The 23,936-nt window shown below is 31.8% G+C and overlaps 1 long non-coding RNA gene across 2 annotated transcripts in view; it reads left to right on the top strand.

Annotated features, from left to right (window-relative positions):
- Positions 1-13,564: 13,564 nt before the first annotated feature.
- The window catches only part of LOC123649142, a 38,562-nt gene continuing 28,190 nt past the window's right edge, over positions 13,565-23,936 (top strand). For both annotated transcript variants that reach the window (XR_006738877.1, XR_006738876.1), the window contains exon 1: positions 13,565-13,604. This is a non-coding gene — a long non-coding RNA (uncharacterized LOC123649142). The remainder of the gene's footprint in view (positions 13,605-23,936) is intronic.

Here is a 23,936-nt window from a genome sequence, read left to right as displayed (position 1 = left end):
GAGAGTACCTTGGCTGTAAATTTTTCAGGCTCAGAAAGTATATAGGTCAAAGATAGTACCTACTAGCTGAGGCCTTCCTAAATTTCTGACCCACAATATTTTGGATGGTATGTAGAGTCTCTGGAAAGACTCAAGAAGTAAGGGTGATTTTTAAGACCAGACTTTTAGTATCTTGAAGTAAGTTATGCTTTCTGTGGGAAAGAATTACTCACTGAAAAACAACCACTAGTATGTTATTGAAAACTAATAGGGAATGATAGCCTGAACATGAGACAACACATGACCATATGGTGGCAAATGCCCATTATGAATTGAGTTTTTCCAGATCTATAAAATAATGAATGAGGACAAAAATAGCAACAAAACATCGTAAAATTGAAATGGTATGTTTAGAGTCAGACCCAAACAAATAAACATCATACTGTGGGAATCGCACATACAGGATAAAGCCTAAGAAAGTCCAGAAGGCACAAGTGACAAGAACAGGTGGTCAGCCTCCCCAGTGTTGCATACATCTTTTAAATAACCTCTCTTTTAATATATGTAATATTCCCTATGATCTGCTTATAAAAGAGAAAATGATATGTTTGTGCAAGCTGAAATGGACTGTTGATTCTGTAGGCCCACTTCTCTGTAGGGCGTCTTTATAGACAGTGATAAAGAGATGTCCTTCCCTGGGGAGTCCCACATGCAACAGAGCAGATAACTTAACAAAACATATGCATACTTCTAAACAATAACTAAAAGTGTAACCAATTGGACAGGAGCCAGAAACAATAGAGCATAGAATATTCAACACAAACAAACCTGAAAAAAGATGCATAAGAATTTACTTATGGGAGTGAATGCAAAGCATTTGAATTTTGCTCCCTCACTTAAAATCCACCAGAGATCATTAATCCACTGCAAAGTAGGCATTCAATAAGAGAAAGGACAGAATTGCTTGTTTTCTTAATGTTGACCAACCTTTCTGTTCTAACACTCCTACATCTGATCAAAACATTTCAAATGGAGTGGTGATAGCAGCAGGGAGATAAGACATTCATGGGCCCCAAACAAAGGCTTCCTTTTACCAAATCTGATCAAACTGTTGCCTCATTAAAAGTTTAATCTGCCAGTGGCAGAGACTAGACTGGGCCTTACATAGTATATCATTTTTCAAGATGACCAGCTAGTGGGCCAAGTTGAAAGGCACTGAAACCTGCACCATAGAGATATAATGATTTGCCTTTATAGGCCTTTGCATATGCTTTAGACCCAAGTGAGCTTCGTTTTTTGTTTTTTGTCTTTTTAATATTTTTTACCTTTTTTGCTAGCATTGCCTTACCAACACCACTGTCTGAATGCTTGGAATATATTCAATTTATCAGCATGAGTCCCTGTAAAATATTACATCAGATCCAGAAATCATATTTATTTTTTTATTTTAATTTTTTTAATACTAACAAATTAAGGAAACAGAAACCACATTTAAAGCAAATGAAATATATAATAATGGTATGGGTTGTTAAAGATTTAGCTAAAACTCTAGTTCAGGAAATACTGTGTGGATAGGGAGCTTTCATTCAGGATGAAGTACATATATGTCCTACACCAATGGCCCATACATGATTTCTACATCTCCTAAATCTAGAGGACTTAGGACCAAAGCATGGAGTGAAAGTAGTACCAGCTCCTTCCCTACAATTTTAACAAGGAATATGTGTTCCTTGTCCATATTAATGTAGGCTCTGCAAAGTCTGAGGCCCTGGATCCCGGGAGAGAGACATCACCTTGCCTATGTGGGTTCTTCCTGCCAATGGGTCAGAGGTAAACTTGAAGATTTACTGCACTGGCTGGAATTGTTGATTCTGATTTCCACAGGGAGCTGGGGAGTATACCCAGAACTCAAGAGATTCTCAAGAGAATCCTTTGATGTTTCTGTGCCTGGTGATAAATGGAAAGAGAAGATTGCCAAAATCCTAGCTCAACAAGGGTAAGGCAACAAAGGGCTCAGATCTTTCAGAGATAAACATTGTCAACATGCCAACAAACAGGAACCCCAGTCCAATATAAGTACAAGGTGAAGGTGAAGGAAATCTGGAATTAGAGGTGTAGGAGGGAGCTCATAAATATTAATTCTCGTGAACTTTGCTTTTTTCTGTCAGAGGAACACCTGCACACTACAAATAATACCTCACATTTTCCATAGATTCATAATCCATCCCATTGTTCCCACTACATGGTATAATAGAAGCTAAGTACACACTATAATAATTTTTTTCTATCATGGAGTACTCTGAAAAATTAGTTTAATTGAAATTCTGAGTTATATTTATCTGTGATAACATTATATAAAAATTACCTGCAACATCAGAAAGAGTAAAATGTAATTGCTATCTAATTTTAGCATAGCATATTTATAGGAATAAAATTTGGCATATGTTAATAATTATCACTAAGTTCTTGTACTAAAACAGGCTTCAGATAATTTGTTCCTTGTTTTTCAATTAATAAATTATTCATTCTATCTGTTGCATTTTACATAAAATAGCATTTCTCTAGTTTTTTTATTAATATGGCATGTTATGCTGCCATTTTCATACTTTAAAAACAGAGTTTCTATACTTAATGTTTGTAATTTTAAATTTACTTTATCATTCACTATTCCACTTAAAGCTATACTATCTTACAATTCTACTGTCAAAAGCTTGAAAATTCTTTAACTATAAATTGTTCTTTTGTTTCTCCGGGAGCATGATTATTTGTGAAATAATTATCTTTGTGATTTTTTTAAGTACACCAATATTCTAGTCAAAATTATGTGTATCCATGAACTTAGGTAAGTCATCAACCATATTATAAGAAGAGTATGCATAATGCACTTCCTCAGAAATATGCTGTAGAATCAAGGTAATAATGTGTAAAAGCATTTTTATTATTACTTAAGAATGTTTTTTTAAAAATAAATAGCCCAGATCTGTGAAGATTAGCAAATTCACCTGCCCTTTTTCACAATGAGAATAGGGGAAATTTTTGTACATAGAAGAGTACCAGGCTTAGAATGAGAGGAGATAAAACTGAGTCCCAATTAACTTGTATGACCCTGGGGAATAAATATATTTAAATTTCTGAGCTTTAATTTCTTAGTCAGATGCAACATGCAGATGTCAAATACATATTTGAGAGAACATTGGTTGAGAAACTCTATGTAAAATGCTACAGAAACAATTAATTCCTACATTAATATAGCTAAGAGTAGATTCAGATTTTGCAGGCCTTGAAGCTTATACAATATAAAATAAAATAACGTGTAATAAGCAATATTGGATATGAACATTAATATTTCTTTATAATGAATAAAATTAAAGCAAATTACAAAGCTAATAAAGCCAGAAATTACAATACATATCACAAAATCCAGGAAAAAAGTACCATTATACTCTTTATAATTTACTCACTGACACCTCCATGATATTTTTCTTCCCATATCATTTGGGGGAATATTCCTTGACCACCTCTTGTTATAAAAATAATTTGAAATATTTTCTATGATAAAGATAATTTATTCTGGTAAAAGGTTATTTCCCATTTGTAATCACATACTTCCATTGCTGTCTGGTGTAGAATACCAGGATGTGTTCAAATAGTGAACACATCCTCTGTGCCTAGACTTAGGTCACAATGCCAGAAAAGTGGGCACAGTTCCGTTAGAATGAAAAAAGGAAGAAAAAAACCATAAGTGTATGGCAAAGTGAGAACGCATACTGTTAGAAAGAAATGAAGTCTGAAACATTCGTATATGGATATGTCTTTTTCGTTTATCATAGTATTCTTAGTTCCTGGTACAATTACTGACACATGACAGATATTCAATAAATTATTCTTGAATACATTTAAAAATTCATGAATATATCTAGAACTATTCTATCCTGATTTTTAGAAGCCATTTCCAAACAGAGTTCTAGCAATAACTTAACCATAGGTAGACAGTGCTATAATTACTTGAATATATGTTGTAAAAAGGAAATTAAATATGTATTCCCTACTTGCCTTCATCAAATATTTATTAAAACACCTGCATCCACACTTATGCTAATGGACACCCAGACTAAGTCTGATGGAAAGAGAGACACAGAATAAAAAAAAGACGTCATCTTCATTTTATAAAAATGTAAAAATCAAAGTGTCTGATGGAAAGAGAGACACAGAATAAAAAAAAGATGTCATCTTCATTTTATAAAAATGTAAAAATCAAAGTGAACACATTGCTAAAGCCCTTTGAAGTGACTTATGCAATGAGGAGCTATGCACCTTTAACTTCATTAGCTTTATGGAAAATTCATCTGTGAATGTATATTCTTATGCATATGATGACTCTGCTCAAGCAGAATGTCAGAAGTCTTTTATGCAGCTAAATCAGTTATAATGTTTAGGGAACTCTGTTCTTCTACATTTGCTTTTAGTAGGTTATATTTCTCCTAATGTGAAAACAGCAACCAATGGTTTTCAGAAGTAATAACATGATATTAATTTACTAGACTAAGCACTGTGTTTGTCCTTGTGAATATTCTTCATGAAACCCACCTAGTCAGAGCCAGCACCAGATCTTTTCTTTCTTGTGCAGTCTTAGGCCTATGTACACACTTCTATATATTGGATTTATTTCATAATACTAGGGGTTCTCCACCCACTGTGGAAACGGTGCCTAATTCATTTTTGTATTCTTAATACCTACATTTTTTGACCAATCATAATTTTAATAAATATTTGTAGAATTAATTATAAAAAATACATGTGTAGGTACAGAGATTTTCTTTCAGTGCAAAAGGCAATGTCTAAGAGTATGTGCAGCTAACCAGGATGCTACAATGCGATATCAGCTTTACAACTGAATTCTATGCTTCCTTGTATCTATTTTTTCCACAGTATATTAATATATACATATGGATATACTGCATGGAAAATGTATATATATATACACACACACATATATATATACACACACATATATATATATATATATATACACACATATATATATATATGTGTGTGTGTATATATCTCCCACATAGTGCCATTTTAATTCTCAAATCTGTGTATTGGATCCCATTCCACACCAAATTAATCATGTAATAAGAGCCATATCCTTTTCCCTTGATGGGTCCTGCAGATCCTCTATCTTCCTTTTTGAAATCTTTTTATTTTCCATCTTTATGTTGATCACTCCAGTCAACCTCTATTGATTGTTTTGTATTTCTATAAACAAAGCATCTACATTCTCTCATTAACTTCCTTTGCCCTCTTTCCGGTTTATTTTTCCATCATATGAGCCTGACTGCTTTTAGTCCTCAGGATTTTAGCAAGTACAACACTTTTTTGTTATCATGGAGGTATTTCCTGACCATTGTGTCTAAATTATCCTTTATCCCTATAGTTATTTCATTTTATTCTCTTTTCCCCACAGCATTTGTCTCTCTCTGAAATTATCTTGCCTGTCTCAATATTTTCAAGTGTCTTTCAAGCCCCTTTGGAAGGAAGCCTCTTGAATGCAGAGACAATTTTCTTTCTGTCTTAAGTACAATATGTTCCCATTGGCTACAAGAGTACCTCACAAAAAAAATGCTTCACAATGAATATTTGTAGAATGAATGTAGAATGTTTGGCAATGGACAAACAGCCTTAATAAATGTAATTTGTTTAGTAAAGTCTAAATTTAATTTCTGTACTTGAATCATTTTACCAAAGGTATCATGTTGATAAAAGAGTATGAAACTGAAAATTCTGGATTTTGTAATTATGCAGTGATAATATTTTAAATTTATATACTTTATACAATTGTTTATTAAAAGTTTTTTTTTTTTATTCTTTTTATGTTATACAATTTACTTCAAGAGAATCACAGGGTGACAAATGAGCTTAAGATTCATCCAGGCCAGATCACTATTTAATTTCTCTCATAAAAAGAGAGAAACTTTTTTCCATAATAATAATTTTTTTTAAATGTTGAAAATTGTTTTGCAGCTCTACAATTTTGAAAAAAAAATCATAGAAAACAAATGTTGAATTTGCTGACTAATTACTATCCAACAGTTGCTGCTAAAAATTAATATTTATAAGAAATAAAAATTAAAGTAGTTAGCTTGAAAGTTATAACCAAATGGTTTAAAAATATTAGGTGCATGCATGCAATAAAACATAAGCTAGATTTATTTTTGTTCTTTTAAAAAGTACCACATCAAACATTAAGTTGAATTGCAGATTTTTACTACTGTTAAAGGCAATTTTTAATGAGAACATATTTTTTAAAGGACTTATATTATTTATATAAGGGACAACATTGACAGAAGTGTTGAGATACGTAGGTCTATAAACATATCTTCAACTTTCTCCTGAACATTTTTTCATAGAGGACACTTAAACACAACTTTTCTATTTTTCTCAAAATTGGCATCAGGCTAAATTGTAACGTGAAAATCAAAGAAAGACTAGGTCAATGAACACCAACAAGATATTAGACATTATCAAATAATGAAAATGACAATAAATTCTACACAGATGTTATGTAAGTGGACCCTCATTTATTTTTGTTAAAAGTGAAAAAAGTATATTGTGGATTTTCTGCCAGGGTAGATGCTAACTTCCTATTGTCTGAGAATTGCTAAAGTGCTATAAGTACATGCAGTTGTATGTGCCTTATGTTACTCAAATTATTATGCATTTGAATATACAGAGATAATTCTTAAATTAATTTTATTTTGTACCACTTTTCTGTTTTCTTTAAAATGCTGATATTTAACATACACATATTACTTACTGCTTTTAGCTATTCAAAATACTGTTTTTTGTTTAGTTCAATACAAATTTATTAGGCTAGGCATTGTTACTTAAGTTTGTAAATATGAATGAATTGTTCTTCTTGCCCTCAAAGGTCTTGCAATGACCCATGAAAAGCCAGACATATTAAGTTGTAATTTAATTTAATTGTAATACAGGCTAGTAAGGAGCTTGGATTAGCACTCCAGAAGAATAACATATAATTTAGCCATTTTTGTCTTTGATGAAGGGGGATTGGTGTCGGTTATATAAAGAGAAATTTACTAAATGCATGAAATCTGAGATGCCTTAAAGGAGTAGAATAATTAAATCACTGAGGACTGGAGATAGAAACCCCCTACCCTCACCCTACCATCTCACATATGTTTAGAAAAGGAAGGAGTTTGGTATCTTATAAGAATAAAATAAAATTTAGGGAATGATACAAGCCAGATCATTAATTTTTTGATATTTTATTTCATAAAAATTGAATTAGGGCTATGAGGAGGTAGTCATTGCTGAGGTTTTAAGATGGATTGTGGTTTAGTCACATTTATGTTTGGACAGACTGTTCTAGTAGCTTTAAGATGCACAATGCATAAATCTCAAAGAAGAGGAGTAGTTAGGAAGGTTAAGGGTTCAGCAGTATTCAAGAGGTTAACAATTTAAATATTCTCATTTAATTATCAGAATATCCTCTTGAAATACAAAATGTTTCCCATATTTTACAGATTAAAACATTCAGATTCAGGAAGATTACATCGTTTTATTTGAGTCAGTTATCCTAGATATATGTGCATAATTGTCAATTTAGCTATCTTTTTCCAGGAAGTTATTATGACAATTCTCCAGCAATGAATACAAATTCTCCACCAAAGCTCATCGTGGATTTTCTGCCAGGATAGATGCTAACTTCCTATTGCCTGAGAATTACTAAACTGCTATAAGTACATGCAGTCGTATGTGCCTTATATAGCTCAAATTATAAATTACAAATTGCACATTACAAAGTGTTTAAGATCACCCCTTCCAAGAGATGGCAGCACCCTGCAACTTAAGAAGAGTTTATTATACATTGAATAAGTAATAGAATGTTTATTGGTCCTTTCTTGTCCTTAGCTTACTCCCTTTGAAATAAGTTTTTGCAAGTACACTTTGTTCCTAAACATGGAACCATTCTTATCTGAACTTCATGTAAGAACAAAACACTAAATCAGAACTTTAAGAACAAAAGAAGTAATTAAATTTAGCTTTCAAGCTTTCTAGAGAAAAACATTTTAAAATCTCCCTTTTCTCTCACCAACCACTTTCTGCCTTTATCACAAACTCTTCAAACCACTATTTTGATCACACCGGCAGCAAGATTCCTGGTTATATATTCTTATGCTCTCCTTATATGACTATCCAATGGAGAATTTAGGATGCATTTCAGAGTTGAATGTTTGAAGACGGTATTACACTTTAGCCTTCCATTTTAGGAGAGAAAAATCAATCATTCCATATATTCATTCATTTTTAGCAAAGGAAAGACAAAATCTCAGGAGATCATAATAATATATAACTATTTTATTTAAATTCATTTCTCTGAATGCTGGTGATCTATAAAAATGTATAAATAAAATTTTAATTATACATATTATATTGTGGATGTTGCTTATTTATATTTAATGATCTATTTGTTTTAGGCTATGAATAGTCTTGGAGGCTTTCCTTCTTCAACTATTATATAAATAAGTCACATAATGAATTCAATTTAAATCACTTTCAGTGAGAGTGATGATTAAATCTATGCCAAGAGTCAGAAAAGATTTAGAAGCTCTGTGCAGATTGGAAATTAGAAACAGAACATATAGATCCTGCTTGGAACATTAACTTTATCTAATTATACTTCTCTTAGAATATAGTCCAATTTCAACCTTCACTTTTTTCCACTGCAGAGAAAACAATTCATTATTCCTTATTCTAGCAATTTTATGAACTAAAAAGTGAGCTACAAAATTATTTTTCCTTTCACACCTTAAAAAAAAAGATGTATATTTGTTAAATTTTAATTGCTTCACCTTTTGAATTTATTTTATAGAGGAAACCATCCATCCTTGTATATAAATGAAACAGTTAATAATGAAATAAATCAAGGACCAGTAATTTGTTGTTAAAAAAAAAAAGAGTAGAAGAGGAAGGATCTTATAAAGGGGAAATAAAAAGAGACAGGAAACCATAGGGCATGTTGATCTTTGTTAAATACAATACTTTTTAGGTACTTGTATGTTCATATGCAAATTTCCACATTCTTTTATTTCAAGAACTTTCTTTGACAATCTCAATTTAAAAGAGCTTATTTTTTAAAATCTCTGAACATATATTCAATTTTATGCATTTACAAATACTGAAAAATAATAGATTATGGATTATGTTTCTTAAAATAATTAATTACTACTTATTGTCTTTTGATAGATTTTCACACCCTAAGGATGTTATGAAAATTTAATTTATACATTTCCTTAAATCAAGGTTTGGAAAGCTTTAGTATAAGGAGCCAAGCAGTAGATCATTTAAGATTTGTGGACCATACAGTTTCTGACACAACTGCTCAACTGTCATTGTAGCATAAAAGCATCCATAGACAGTAAGTGAACAAATAGATTTTGTGTTCCAGTATAACTTTACTTACTAAAACAGGTTACAAGCCAGATTTGGCTCTTGGGTTTGCCAACCTTTGCCTTAAACTACTTTATTATATATTCACTGAAACATACAAAACAGAAAAAAAATATTGCCAATAAATTTGGAAAGTAAGGATAACTTATTATTTGCTTGAGTCAAAGTAAATTTAAGATGACTGAGAAATAAAATTAGTGGTCTGCACATACACTGCCTATGTATGCATAAATACAACAGCACAAAAGTAGTCTGAAGTGGACAAGAATCTGAAACTGGTTTATCAACTTTGTGAATTCAAAATCTTCTTTAATTAACCACCACCCAGCAAACCATCTTTAATTCTGGAAGTGGCAAGGCTATGAATTTCCAATGAGTAAAAATTTGACTTATCCCTAATATTAATATTTGGCATTCTTATTTTTAAATTTCAAAATAATATAAAATTGAAATTCTACTACTAATTTTGAAACCTACACAAAAATATATTGAAAATTCAGGTTTAATAGGCTTAGGTTTTACTGATTTGGGATAAATTTGTGTTACATAGAACAGTGAATAAGTTATGATCATTTAAATGTAATGTAAGGTACACATACTAGTGTATTAGTTTTTTATAGCTGCCAACATCATCTGTTTACTATCTCAGTTTTATAGGTCAGAAGTCCAAATGTATGTACCATCAGCTCAACTCTTTCTTCTGCTTAGTCTCACAAGGTCAAAATGACAGTATTAGCGGAACTGTGCTCCTTTCTGGAGACTCTGAGGATGAATCTGCTGCCAAACTCATGCAGGTTGCTGGCCAAATTTAGTTCTTTGCAGATGTATGACTGATGTCTCCATTTCCTATCAGGCTGTCAGCCAAGGGCCTAGAGGCTTTCTTCCTAGCAGCTGCCTGGATCCCTTCTCATGTTTTCTATGTGCCCCCTGCCCACCTCCAGCAATGGTAAGTGGAATTCCATTCATGCTCTGTATCCACCCAACCTCTCCTCTTGCTGTGAGGTAGTCGGCCAGCGACCTCCGGCCCTTCCCGAGGACAAAGCTGGGCACCTCAAGCAATTGCTACATCTTGGGGAGGAGGAAACACCCTATGAATCTGCCAATCAGAACTTAACATGTCAACTGCAAACGAATGGAGAGGATTCTCTAGCCCACTGGCCAAGCAGCATAGTACAATGGGGTCTGGAAGGTGACCTAGGACAACCTAAGGCTAATTATCATGTCATTATCTTGAATCTACTTTGCAGTTCACCCCCGCAAATGGGCTTTCAGAGAGGCTCGTGGGAGATCAGCATGTGCTGTAAGACTCAGGTCATATAATTTCCAACTGTCCATCAGAGTGGTTCCATGATGATGTCGGAACCACAAGGGGGGCCCAGTTTAGAAACTATAAAACAAGATCCCCTACAAGATTTTGTTCGTTGTCTGTGGCAAATGTATCTTGCTCTTGCTCTGTAATCCTGTCTTTCTCTCCTCAATAAACCTTGTTTTGTGCTTATCTTGGTTTCGGTGTGTCTGGTCACTCTTTGGCCAAGAGCATACCAAGAACGGACATTTCAGACTGCTGACTCGATACTGCCACATCTATTTGACTTTACCTGGGGAAAAAAAGAAAAGAATTCTCTTTTCTGAAGGCATAATCTAATTAGATTTGGTTTACACAGATCAACCAGGATGATCTTCCTATTTGGAAGTCCTTAACCTCAAAGACTTTTGCAAAGCCCTTTTTAATCATGTACTATAACATATTCACAAATTCCAGGGATTAGGGGTAGACATTTTTGAGGAATCATTTCACCTTCTACAATTAGTGAAATGATAAACATCAGTGTACCTCCTAAACAGTTTGTGAAGAGATAATTTGTCTTAACTTTAAAGTATCCCCAATTACATTCTTTTTCTCCTCCTTAAGGAGTAAACATTATTCTGAATTTTGAGTTTACCATTCTTCATGAGTATGAAATTTCTGTTTAATGGAGTATGCAAGTTTTCAGCTTTAGTAGATAATGGGAGATGGAAGATGTTTCCAAAGTGATTCATAAATTTATGTAATAAAAAACAGCGTATGCATGTTTCCGTTGCTCTATGTACTCACCAAAAATCAATGTTGTCATTGAAATTTTTTTAAAATGTGGTGGAGATGATACAGTGTGCTCCTTTTTATATACTTAGGAGGTATTCCATTTTTTCCTTCAGAAAAATGCCAATTTTTCTACTATTTTACTGACTTGTTCTCATATATTTCTAAAAATCCTTTATATATTCTAATCACATATATTCTAGATGTTATATCTCAGTTTATGATATACTTTGAACTTCCTTTAATGTTCATGCAGAACAAAAATGTAAGGATAGAAGTGATGAGCATGTGGTAGAAACATTGCATGGAGAGACATTCTCTGAGAATATGACTGTGTATAAATCATATTTTAGAATAATGTTAACATTTCAGATATTCAAATAAATAATTTGATGACAGGAATGAACTTGGAGGACATTATGTTAAATAAAATAAGTAGGCATAGAAAGACAAATGCCACGTGATATCACTTATATGTGGAATCTAAAAACAGAAAATAGAATGATGCTTACCAGAGGCTAGAGGTTGGGCAATTGGGAAGATGTTGGTCAAAGGATACAATATTTCAGTTTGACAAGAGGAATAAGTTCAAGAGACCTATTGTATAGTATGGTGACTATAACTAACAATACAAAAAATATGTGAGGTAATATATATGTTAATTAGCTTAACTTAGCCTTTTCAATGTGTGTATAAATCAGAACATCATGTTTTACATCATAAATACATACAATTTTTATTTGTCTGTCAATTATTTTTAAAATTGTAATGGAATATAACAGGTGAGAAAAAAGCCAAAAATGGATTTTTTTAAAATAATTATTTCTCTCACCCTAATTTCACAAAGATATTCTTTAAATTTTCTTTTGCAAATTTTATAGTTTTCCTTTTAATATTTAAAAATTTAAACTTTTAAATTTCATCTTTTTTGTATCATAGAAGATATCCAGCTGTATGTTTCTTCATGGAGGAAACCCATTTTCTAATTTCATGTGCTAAAGAAATGCTTCATCTCCTACTGATTTGTCTTTACTTGAGGCTGTCCCTGAACTCTCTATTCTCTCTTCATCTAAAAATCAGCAGTCTCCCAACAACACAAATCAAAATGTTGTTACCAGGGTACATTAACTGTGAGTAATTGCATAAAGTTCAAGCTTCACTGCTCACTCTTCCCTCCTTTTAATCACTATCTGAATGAGAAGTTCACCTTTTGCAAAGGGACTGATCATAGCACTTCCTTCAATGTCTGTTGGTGAAGGGTCACTGTGCTTCTCTTACAGTCAGTTCATACATTCAGACAGCCAAGCATTTAACTGTGTGTCTCTTTGTGTCCTAACCATATATTCATGTGACATTTTATTTAAAATGAATACTCAAATGAGAAATTGACCCATAAAATTGATAGTACAGCAAAAAACAAACAAAAAAAAGCAAAAAAGAAAAGAAAGAAAGAAAAATGATAATGCAGGAAGTAAATCAAATGTAAATGGAATTAAGGAGGAAATAGCTGACCATGGGAATGTTGACACTGTTGCTGTTGGAGAGACTCTAGATATACAAACAGAGGAACTTAGTGAAGGTGGATTTATCGGCATTAATGAGAAAAGTGGTTTGACAAATAGGATGAATTTGTTCCAGAGGGAGTGATGCCAGCTAAAATTTTCATGTTAAAGTAACTCTGAGGTACTTCAAGACATTCAAAGTCCAAAGATAAAATATTGGAAGCTGATCCAAACTTCTGAAGTAGGACAATTCTTTAAAGCGTAGTAAAAATACCCCAAATCAAAACTTTTATGATCAAAGGAGATGAAAAGCAAGGTTTAAACTACTGTTAGTGAGCTTTTTACAAGTAAATAAAACACACAAATTCTCAATGTCTAATGCTTTATATTAGAGTGTACTGCATATTAGTTTTACTATTTATTTTCTTATATTCTTTTTTTTATTTATTTTTATTTCAGGATATTATGAAGGTACAAACATTTTGCTTACATTTTATGACTTTGCCTCACCCAAGCCAGGATCAGAGGTGTGCCCTTCCCCTCTACAACGCTCATGACCTCCATTAATTGTGAGTTTACCCCCCCAACCCCCTAATCCCTGGAGAATATTACTATCATATGAGCAACATAGTGTTGATCAGTTAGTGCCAATTTGAGGGCGAATACATGTGCAACCTATTCTTTCGTTCTTGTGATATCTCACTTCAGAGGATGGGCTCAAGCTCTATCCAGGAAAATATAAGAGGTGCTAGATCACTGTCATTTCTTATAATTGAGTAATATTCCATAGTATACATATGCCAAATTTTAATAATCCACTCATGAATTGATGGGCACTTGGGTTGTTTCCACATCCTTACAATAGTGAATTGTGCTGCCATAAACATTCGGGTGCAGATATCTTTGTTATAGAATGTCTTTTGCTCTTTTGGGTAGGTGCCTAATAGTGCTATTGCTGGATTGAATGGTATTTCTACTTTTAGCTTTTTGAGATATCTCCAAATTCTTTTCCACAGAGGTTGCATTAATTTTCAGTCCCACCAGCAGTGTAAAAGTGTTCCTATCCCTCCACATCCTGGCCAGCATTCGTTGTTTTGGGATTTTTGATAGAAGCCAATTTCACTGGGGTTAGGTGATTTTGATTTGCATTTCTCTAATGACTAGAAATGTTAAGCATTTTTTTATATGTTTGCTGGACATTATTCTGTCTTCTTTTGAAAAGTTTCTGTTCATGTCCTTTGCCCATTTATTGATGGGATTGTTTGATTTTTTTCTTGTTGATTTTTTTAAGTTCTAGATAGATTCTTGTTATCAGCCCTTTATCGGAGGTGTAGAGAACAAATATTTTCTCCCATTCTGTAGGCTGTCTATTCACTCTAATGATAGCCAACATTAGGAGAGTTTAATATCCTGAGGAAAAAACTTAAAGGTCCTGTAACAATAGTAGCTTTACCTGTTGTTTATTAAGACTCTTTTTGCAGCCGTAGTCATTGTGTGTGTATGGGATGGGGAGGAGTGGGAGCTGGTCTTGAACTGTGAAAAGTGGGGTCTGCCTAAATATCTTAATATTTGATGGGACAAATTCTTCACCTTTTTTTTTTTTATAAGGGGAATTAGTTTTTGCAGTCCTTCACTCTTCCATTTGAGGTTTAGGTATGGTTTTTCAACTTTTGGAGAAACTCAATTAGGTTCAGATTAGCATTCTATCAAATCTATAAATTAATTTAGAGAGAATGGACATTGTTTTAATAGTAAGTCATCTAATCCCAAACCATGTAGTGTATAACCATTTATTCAGATAATTTTCTATGTCTTTTACCATGATTCATTGACTCTAGGATGCTATTGATCAGAAGATACACCATTGTTTTATAGACAATTAAAAAAAATGCTTTCAACTAACATACGACATAATCTTTTCATATCTTATTGATTATAAAACATTCCAAATTCGATGATGTAAAAATGTGGAAAATTTTAGAAGGTATAGCATAGGCTTTACATTTTTGAAGTTTTTTTTCTTAGAAATATCATAAATTACTGATTACATTAATCTTGTAAGACCTTACAGCATAGACTCTTATGAATGGGATCTTATTTTTAGTAAGTTGTGTAGCTATTTATTGCTGGTATTGAGAAATGCTATTAATTTTTAAGTGTGTCTTATTTTAAATGAGGCAAACATGAAGATTTTTATTCTAAGGGTTTGTATTTTGAGTCTGTTGAGGTGGTTTTTTTTGTTGATAGATGATAGAAGCTGTAAATAATTACATTTTTATTTATTCTTATTTAATTCTTACCTTCCTAGCTCTTACTATTTCTCCTCTTTATAGAGTTGACCAGAGTGTCATAAATACCTTAAATATAATCATAACACTGGTGATCCTTGCAATAACATTAACAATAAATTTGGCTGCAATTAAAGCCAGTGCCTTGAGAGATGGAAGGCTATTCAGATTTCTAGTTGGTCCTGAAATTTCGCGTTTGTAACAAATGAGACCCAGTGAATTAGAAAGCTATAAAATAGCTTCCTAATAGTTTTCAAGGAGTTTCTAATTTTTGTTTAGGATTTCCTCAATATAGCCTCTTCTGTCATAGTGGAATTTCATCTTTATATCTGACATTAAGTGGTTCAGAAATTTTAATTTTAAATATAATTGGGATTTGTATATTTCTTTTATTGTTCTGTATATTATTTATCTTTTGTTAGTGGCTTCTGATTCTTGAAAACTAAATACGGAAAAGATGGCAGTTTTTGTTAAGTGTCACTATAGGTTTTAATGAAATTTAATTTTAGTGTTCCAGAATTTTGGCTATTCAATTTAACAAAATATACTAGATTTTTCTCTGAGAGGAAAAAAAATAGAAAAATGAACCAAAAGGTGTGTTGACAGAGGTTTGTTACATAACAAAAATCTCATGACACTAATCAGGGCAACATAGTAGCTTATGATGATGTGGAACATCATAACATAGTGTATAATAACAACAACAAAAATACAGATAAATGAAAGCCAATGTATTAATATGAGCATAGTAAAAAGGAGAATATACTAGGGAAGAATATCCAAAACATAAAATAAAGGAAAAGATAGAAATACAAATACATCATAGTATATCTACTTAATGATGTAATCATTAACAGTTATGATTACATAAAAACTATTAAAATGGAAAATGTTGGAGTAAAATATAGAATACCAAGACCTATGGCTTAAAAGATTTCAGCTATATGAAAATATATGTTAAACATTAAATCAGATAGATAACCATTGTTAATCATCATTATTGTTTGGCAAACATAAGCATCTGTTTATTTTCTACATTGGACATGTTATTTAATGCATTTGCTGTAACTAACATGTATTTCTTTTATAATGTAAATGTCAGTAAAGAGAACATAAAGAAAAATCATTTTGACCTCCTACTTTGCTTCTTACAATGGTCTTTATATAGGCATATGCCTTTAAATCTTAGATTTTCTTCTTTCTTCATCACTTCCCATTATTAATTCTCATAATTCAATTTTCTCATTTATGTTTTCTGGATATTTTTATCATTTTTATTTTTTCTTGTTGCTTTGGTCATACCACTAATACATGTTCCACAAGCAGCAAATAAAACCTAGCTTCTTTAATTATCTAGATTTTCTAAAATGAGGACATACAAGATTAAAAATGAAACTCACTGAACTTTCACCAGACTGTATATTTTATGAGATAAAAATAAACTATCTGAATAATTCAATGCCAAACTCTGTGTCTCAATTAAAATCAAAAGATCCAGACATTAGTATCTACCATAGTCACAGCTGCCCTCACAAAAAATGTTAACCTTATAAATCTTAGCCTAATCCCTGATTTCTAAGGTTTAAATTTAATTTACGTAATGTAAATAAAATAAATGGTTATATGATTTAAGATGTTAGAACAATTTATTAAGTTTATGATTTTTTAGGTTTATTAATTTGCAAAGCTTGCTTTGATCATATTTTTATATTGTGTTATGATAATGTCAATAATTAGGTAACTATCTCCTAAAAGAAAATTATTAATTTATATTATGATTCAAGTAAAATATATATTTTTAAAAATTAGACAAATATAAACTTCTACATTTTGATTGGGAAATTAAGACTTTATTGTATTATTAAGATGATGATTTCCAAAACAGACAAGATAGTGAGAATAAACAAGACAAGGTATTGAAAATAAAGAAATTATTTCTATTATTGATTTTAAGTATTGATTGCTAGGTTCACAAACATAAACTGTGATCATTTTAACCATTTGATAAAACTTAAGAAGTAATTGCCAAAATTTGTCACGTGAGAAATATTTTAATTTTCTAATTTTTGAATTTTCAAACTAAAATATATTGCCATGATCTCACATTTTTGTTTCATTTCTCCAACTAAATGGTTCCTTACTGCATTATTGAATATTTTTCTCAGTTTTCCACCAAAGTATCACTTTTTTCTTGTAATATTATTTGTTATTGTGTGGGAAATACAAACGCTTATTATATCTTCTTTATGAATACCAAGATATGTGTTTCAAGTTAGAAAATGACCTTCATACACAACTTTGATCTCCATAGACACATGTACTATGATTTTTACTTGGAGAATAATTAAATTTTGAAACGAGTATGAGTGAACCAGGATATCTGAGTGTTTGATAATTGAATGCCTTGTTTTCATTTAGAAAGATACTTATGTATAATAGTAAATTAATAATATGCCAATTATAATTGTTATAAATAGGCCCAGATAATGTTAATTATGTCTAGTATGCTATATAACATGAAATGACATTGAAATATAATAATATATTAATATGTGAAATTGAAAGAGCAAAATAGAAATAACTCCTTTATTATTTTGCCTTAAACATATATTTCTATTTTGCCTTTTTGGCTACTTGAAATCCATTTATTTTCAAGTGTCTTCTGAATATAAGTTCCCATTTGACTGTAATTATTATATCATTTACTATTTGATTTTACACAAAACAATAAAATTTATTCAGAGCCTTCAAAAAGATACTAATGCCAACCATATAGGCTGTCTTTTATTGTCTGCATTGCCATTTTTTTGAAGACACAGCTAAGTGGGGATTTTGATCGTGCTCTCATATTTTTACTTAGGACTAAATTGCTCAAACGCCCAATATTTTTTCATTATAAATTCCCCAAAATGAATATGTGGGGCAATTACCAAAAATGAACAAGGAGATGAAATCACAGCTTTATAACTTACTAGCAATGGTATTATATTGCTTTAAATCTATCAAAAAGCCATCTTCCTCAATATTTATGGAGTAATAATTGCCTAGATTATCATTAATCAGTATAGTCAGTTCCTAAAATAAAATATAAAATTGTCTGCTATTCAATTACCAAGAAACATTACCAACTTTGAGACTTACTAGTTAAATATCTTGAATGCTGTAGGTCATATTAAAATATCCCTAATGGTTACATATTTTTTGACTTTTTGAGTTTAAACAGAGAAAATATAGCCAATACAATGAATGGAAAATGTTTTTGAAGGCTAAGTTAGGGCATAACATAAATTATCTGTGCATATATTGAATAACTTCCAAAAATGATTTCATATCACTACTAGCTTAATTGACAAAGTTTCCATTTGCCTAAGGAAACACTTAGTACTCTAATAAAGTCTTCATCTCATTCCATTCCAAATGATGGATATGACTAAAAACATTAAAAAAAAGAATAAATTAAACAAAGTCACAAAATCTGTGACATTTTTAAATGGTTGGATCATTTATATATTCTGCAAACTTATATGCCCTTCCAAATATATGTACATTGAGCATATTTATATATATTTTAATTTATCATTTAATTATTCCTCACAAACCTTTCAAAATCAAGAGAGAGAATGTGACAAAAAAGGCCACACCTTTTCTCCCTGTCAACTATTTCAGATGGCCCACCCTCCATTGCTCCTTATAGTTCTTTGGTCAGAATTTGGTCATATGGCCATACCTAGCTGACTGAGAAATGCCATGGTTTTATCTACAGCTGGAAAGAATCATATTAGGAGAAAGGCAGAGAAGAAACAAAAATTACTGGCTAAATTCTATTATTTAACATATTGATTATTATTCTTTTTAAGCTGTTTTTATGTATATTTGCACGTGTTATATACTTTCCAAGATATTTCTTTATTATATTGGGAAGTAAACTGGATGACTCTGTAAAAACTATATTCAAGCCTTTTTTTCCCAAAAAGTGTTTTCCACTCATATCTCTTTTCTATTCTAGAAGCTATTTACTCATATAATTTTATTCTATGCCATAGAATTATGTTAGTAATAAAAAATTATATAATTCTAATATGTGACGATTTTCTTTACATTAGTTGTACTAACAGTCACCATTATGGAGGTATTATTTTAACCAATAAGACAAAATGGATATATTATAATCCCCCAAAAAATAGCATTCACGGTAAAGTGAGCCATTATAGTCAGAGGATTATGGAAATTTTTTGACAAATCTGTTCCTTAGTTTTAGATCTGATAGAAATATATTTTACTTTTACTGGGAACACATAAGTAGGGCATTAACATGTAGAAGGTACTAAACTAAGGATAATCTTTTTATTTTTTTCTTAAATGGCATAATTCAAATGACAAAGACATTAAGATATTTTTTTGATTATGCTTAATGCCCACGCCATTTTAGTTTGGGTTTTCATCTTCTTTGATTTTTTTTTATTTCAGCTTATTGAAGTATAATTAGCCATTAAAAATTTTCATGTATAGAAGGTGTACAAGAAGATGTCTGACATACCCACATTGTGAAATGATTACCAAAATCAAGCAGTTAACATATCCATCACACACACTTGTGTATGTGGTTGTGTGTTCTGAGAACACCTAGGGTCTAGTTTCTTAACAAATTTCAAGTATATAATACATTATCATTAACTGTAGTTACTATGCTGTACTTTAGGTGTCCAGAGCTTATTCATATTATAAATGCAAGTTTGTACACTTTCATGACCATCTCGCTATTTCTCTCACCCTCTGACTTCTGATGATCACCTTCTCCTATCTGTTACTATGTAGTAGACGTTTTTGGATTCCACATATATTAATAAGTGACATCATGCAGCATTTGTCTTTCTGTCACTGGCATATTTCAACTCAAAATGGATTAAAGACCTACACATAAGATCTGAAACACTACAATTCATATAAGATAACATAGAGAAAAACTCCAGGACATTGTTCTTGGCAAAGATTTTTTGGATATTTCTCCAAAAGCACATGCAATGGAAGCAAAAATAAACTAGTGGTCCTATAGCTCTTGATTTTTGTGAGGGCCTCTCTTTTCCATGTTTACTTCTCATATTGTTTTACTCTCCATTTCCAGATAATGCTGGAAATTTCTAACCTGGTGGGTGGAGATTTAGTTGCTATCTGACTTAGTCAACAAAACATTTTTCTGGAAATCTCTGCTTTTTCTGGAAATCTACTTTGCTTGACCATGTATTGCCGTACTCAAAGTTGACACACTTGTTTTAAATGTTCCCAGGAAGTGTACACATCAAGAACATAAAATTTAACAAGCATTAACTCAATGTTCAAAAACAGTAAAACTAATTTTGATATTGAATCCCTTACAAATGAACCTAAATATAATTTATTTTGATGACGTGATAAAGAGGTTCTAAATGGCCCCCTTATTGGGAGGTTCACTCCCTAATCCCATCCTTAACACCAAGTAAAACTCAAGCAACCTTAAAATCAAGAAGTGCCTACGTACACGGGCAAGGATTGAGCCCTTCTCTCTTAGCTTAAAATTCAAGCGCAGAGTACATTTATCAGATTTTAGAATCCAACACTCTATTGCAAACTGTGCAACTATAGTCTTACTCCACTAGTAGGTATGCAAAGGCTCATAGGAAGGGATGCAAAGGAGAATTTCGATTTTAGAATTGTCTTAACTTGCGAGAAAGACTTTCCAGTAAATATAATTATAAATTGTTAGATTGTGTGGAATCATCCTGGAATCAGAAAGTGCTGCTCATCATTGATTCTTTTTTATTAAAATTTTGTATTTCAGTGGGGGGTTACATTCCTATGTTCCAAAAAGCTATTTAAAATATTCAAATTTCAGTTAAAATCTTTATTCAGCTGATGCCTTTTAGGGAGTATCAGGGACCAGATGACCCAAGTTTAAAATAGGTTTGGGGTTTTGATAAAGTATCTATATGATTACATGTCCAGATAGTTTTGGCCGAAGCAGCAGTTTTTGTCTTTGACACAACATCAAAGGTTGTTCTTGCATTAGTGCTTTGGTGTGGTCCTGATATCCATCAAAATAGTGCTTCCTGAGACCTCTGCAAGCCCTGCAATGGTTCACCAGGAGGAGAGGTCAGAAGAAAGGAGGCAAGGGTGGAAAGAAAAGGGGAAACTGGGAATCCTCTATTATGTTCATTTTAGACCTTTTACACCTGCTAAGACACATCCGGTTTAATAGTGGAAATCATTCAAAAATTTTTCTTTGGTGAAAGCTGCTGTAAATGTACATTTTTTTATTTCAAGATATTAAGGGAGTACAAATATTGTAGGTTACATGAATCACTTTTGTAATGCTTGAGTCCTGCCTAAATGTACATTTTTTTGTGGAAAAAAGAACCATTCATGATACAAGGCCACACTTTGACAATGATGCGATGTTTGTATCTTTTTCCCTTATGTGTAAGTGTTCCAAAAAGCAATGGAAAATTTATTGATGATCTTGAGTTTTCTCCTGCTCAACAAATATCAACCTAAATTAATGTAAACATGAAATGGAGAGTTTACCTAGAGTATTTGTAGAAGAAGAGGAGAGTCAGATAGAATAATATTGAACATATGGATTATCTGGTGAGATGTCTACAGTGGTAAAGTTTTTAATAACTTTTAGAATTAAAAGTAGGTAGATATTGGTGATCAATTTTGGAAACCTATTAAGTATGAAATTTTCGATTTCCTTAAGTACTAAGTTTGACAGTTGATATCTCTGACATTTCACTTTGACACTTCTTATTTTATGTTTATTGTGAAGGTACATCAGTCTTGCAAACACACATTTTGGGTTGTAATTGTCTTTCCAATTACTTTTAGAGCAATTTTTGTGATCCCATGCATAAGTCAAAAATTTGTGTTATTTTCTAATATGAGTTCTGTCATGGAAACAATACAGCACAGAGAGCTCGAAATATCAATGAAGAGTTTGGGAAGGATGTGGCTAATGATAGCACAGTACCTCCATGGTTTGAGAAGTTCCATTCTGGTGATTTCCATCTTGAAAATGAACCATGTGGGCAACCTGAGACCAAGATGGGATAATGATGAGCTGAAAGCTGTAGTGGAAGCAAATCCATCTCAACCCATGCACAAATTAGTAGCAAAGTTTGACGTTACTATTCCAACAATATTGGACCATTTGACACAAATTGGCAAGGTAAAGAAGCTGGATAGATGGCTTCTGCATGAATTAAAGGAGCATCAGAAAAGAAATCATATCTAAATTTGCCTTTCTTTGCTGTCACAACATAAAGGTGAACCACTTCTACACTGTATTGTTACGTGTGATGAAAAAATGGATTCTTTTTGATAATCGCAAGGGTTCAGGACAATGGTTGCCAAAAGTACTGAAACACAGTCCAAAACCAAATATTCATCAAAAAAAGCTAATGGTGTCTGTTTGGCGGTCCATGAAACCTGGTCAATCAATTACAGTAGATATCTACTGCAAGCAATTGGGAGAAGTGATGAGGATACTTGCAATTAAGCAGCTGAGATTGCTCAGTAGAGACAGGCCAATCCTCTTGCAAGACAATGCTCATCCACATGTCACATAAACAACGCCGTTCAAACTACAGAGGCTGGACATAGAAACTCTCTGTCATCCACCATATTTACCAGACCTTGCACCAACTGACTGCCACTTCTTCCAGGCTTTAGACCACTTCATGCAAGGAAAAATATTCAGTTCTCAACAAGCTGTAGAAAACGTCTTTCACTATTTCATTGCTACTTGCTCTCCAGGCTTCTTCACTGTTGGCATAAACAAGCTAACCTTAAGAAGGCTAAACTGTGTCAATAATTTAGGCACATACTTTGATTAACTGTACAGCTTCTTGTTTGAGATACAATGAACTATACTTTTGATTCAAAGTCAGACATTTCATATTTAATGACCTAAAAATTTAGCATTGGGCAATTTTAAATGATGATTTTGATATAATTTGTCATTATAAAATATTAATTTTAAGTGATAACTGACTTAAACTGGGTAAAGAATTTAAATGTAGACTTAAATAATAAATACTACTTTAATTGGTAAAGTGTAATAATTTCTTAACAAAATGCCTTAACCAATGTCTATTTTATAGAAATTGCTTGCTATATAAAATAATGAATTTTAATAATAAAAAAATGAATTTTACATTAAATATGTTATAGGCTTATATGATGTGTCTTTCAATATTCACAGTCACATAATTTTCCTATATATTTTTAAAAATACATATTATATTCAATATAAAGCAATGTATATTTGATGATATAATGATAGTATATAGTATAAACTTTAGCTGCTGGGGAAATTCGTATAAGTCAAATACTACATATTTTGGACTCAGGTCTATTAATATATATACATATATCTTTTTAAGAGGTGAATGTCTGTTTATTTTTGTATCATTGGAGACAAGATAATTGTGTATTTTATGTTAAAAGAAAACAAGGTTACCTTTGGTGGATTGAGTGTAAAGAATCACCACAGAGTGTAATAATATTAATCAAAAATATCATAAAGAGGTGTAGTATTGTGCAGCTACTAAAGTTAGAGCATTACATTTCTTCACACAC

Source organism: Lemur catta, chromosome 13 (genome assembly GCF_020740605.2).
Source record: "Lemur catta isolate mLemCat1 chromosome 13, mLemCat1.pri, whole genome shotgun sequence".
Taxonomy (NCBI): domain Eukaryota; kingdom Metazoa; phylum Chordata; class Mammalia; order Primates; family Lemuridae; genus Lemur; species Lemur catta.
Note: the sequence above shows the minus strand (reverse complement) of the source record. Positions and strands in the feature narration are given on the sequence as shown.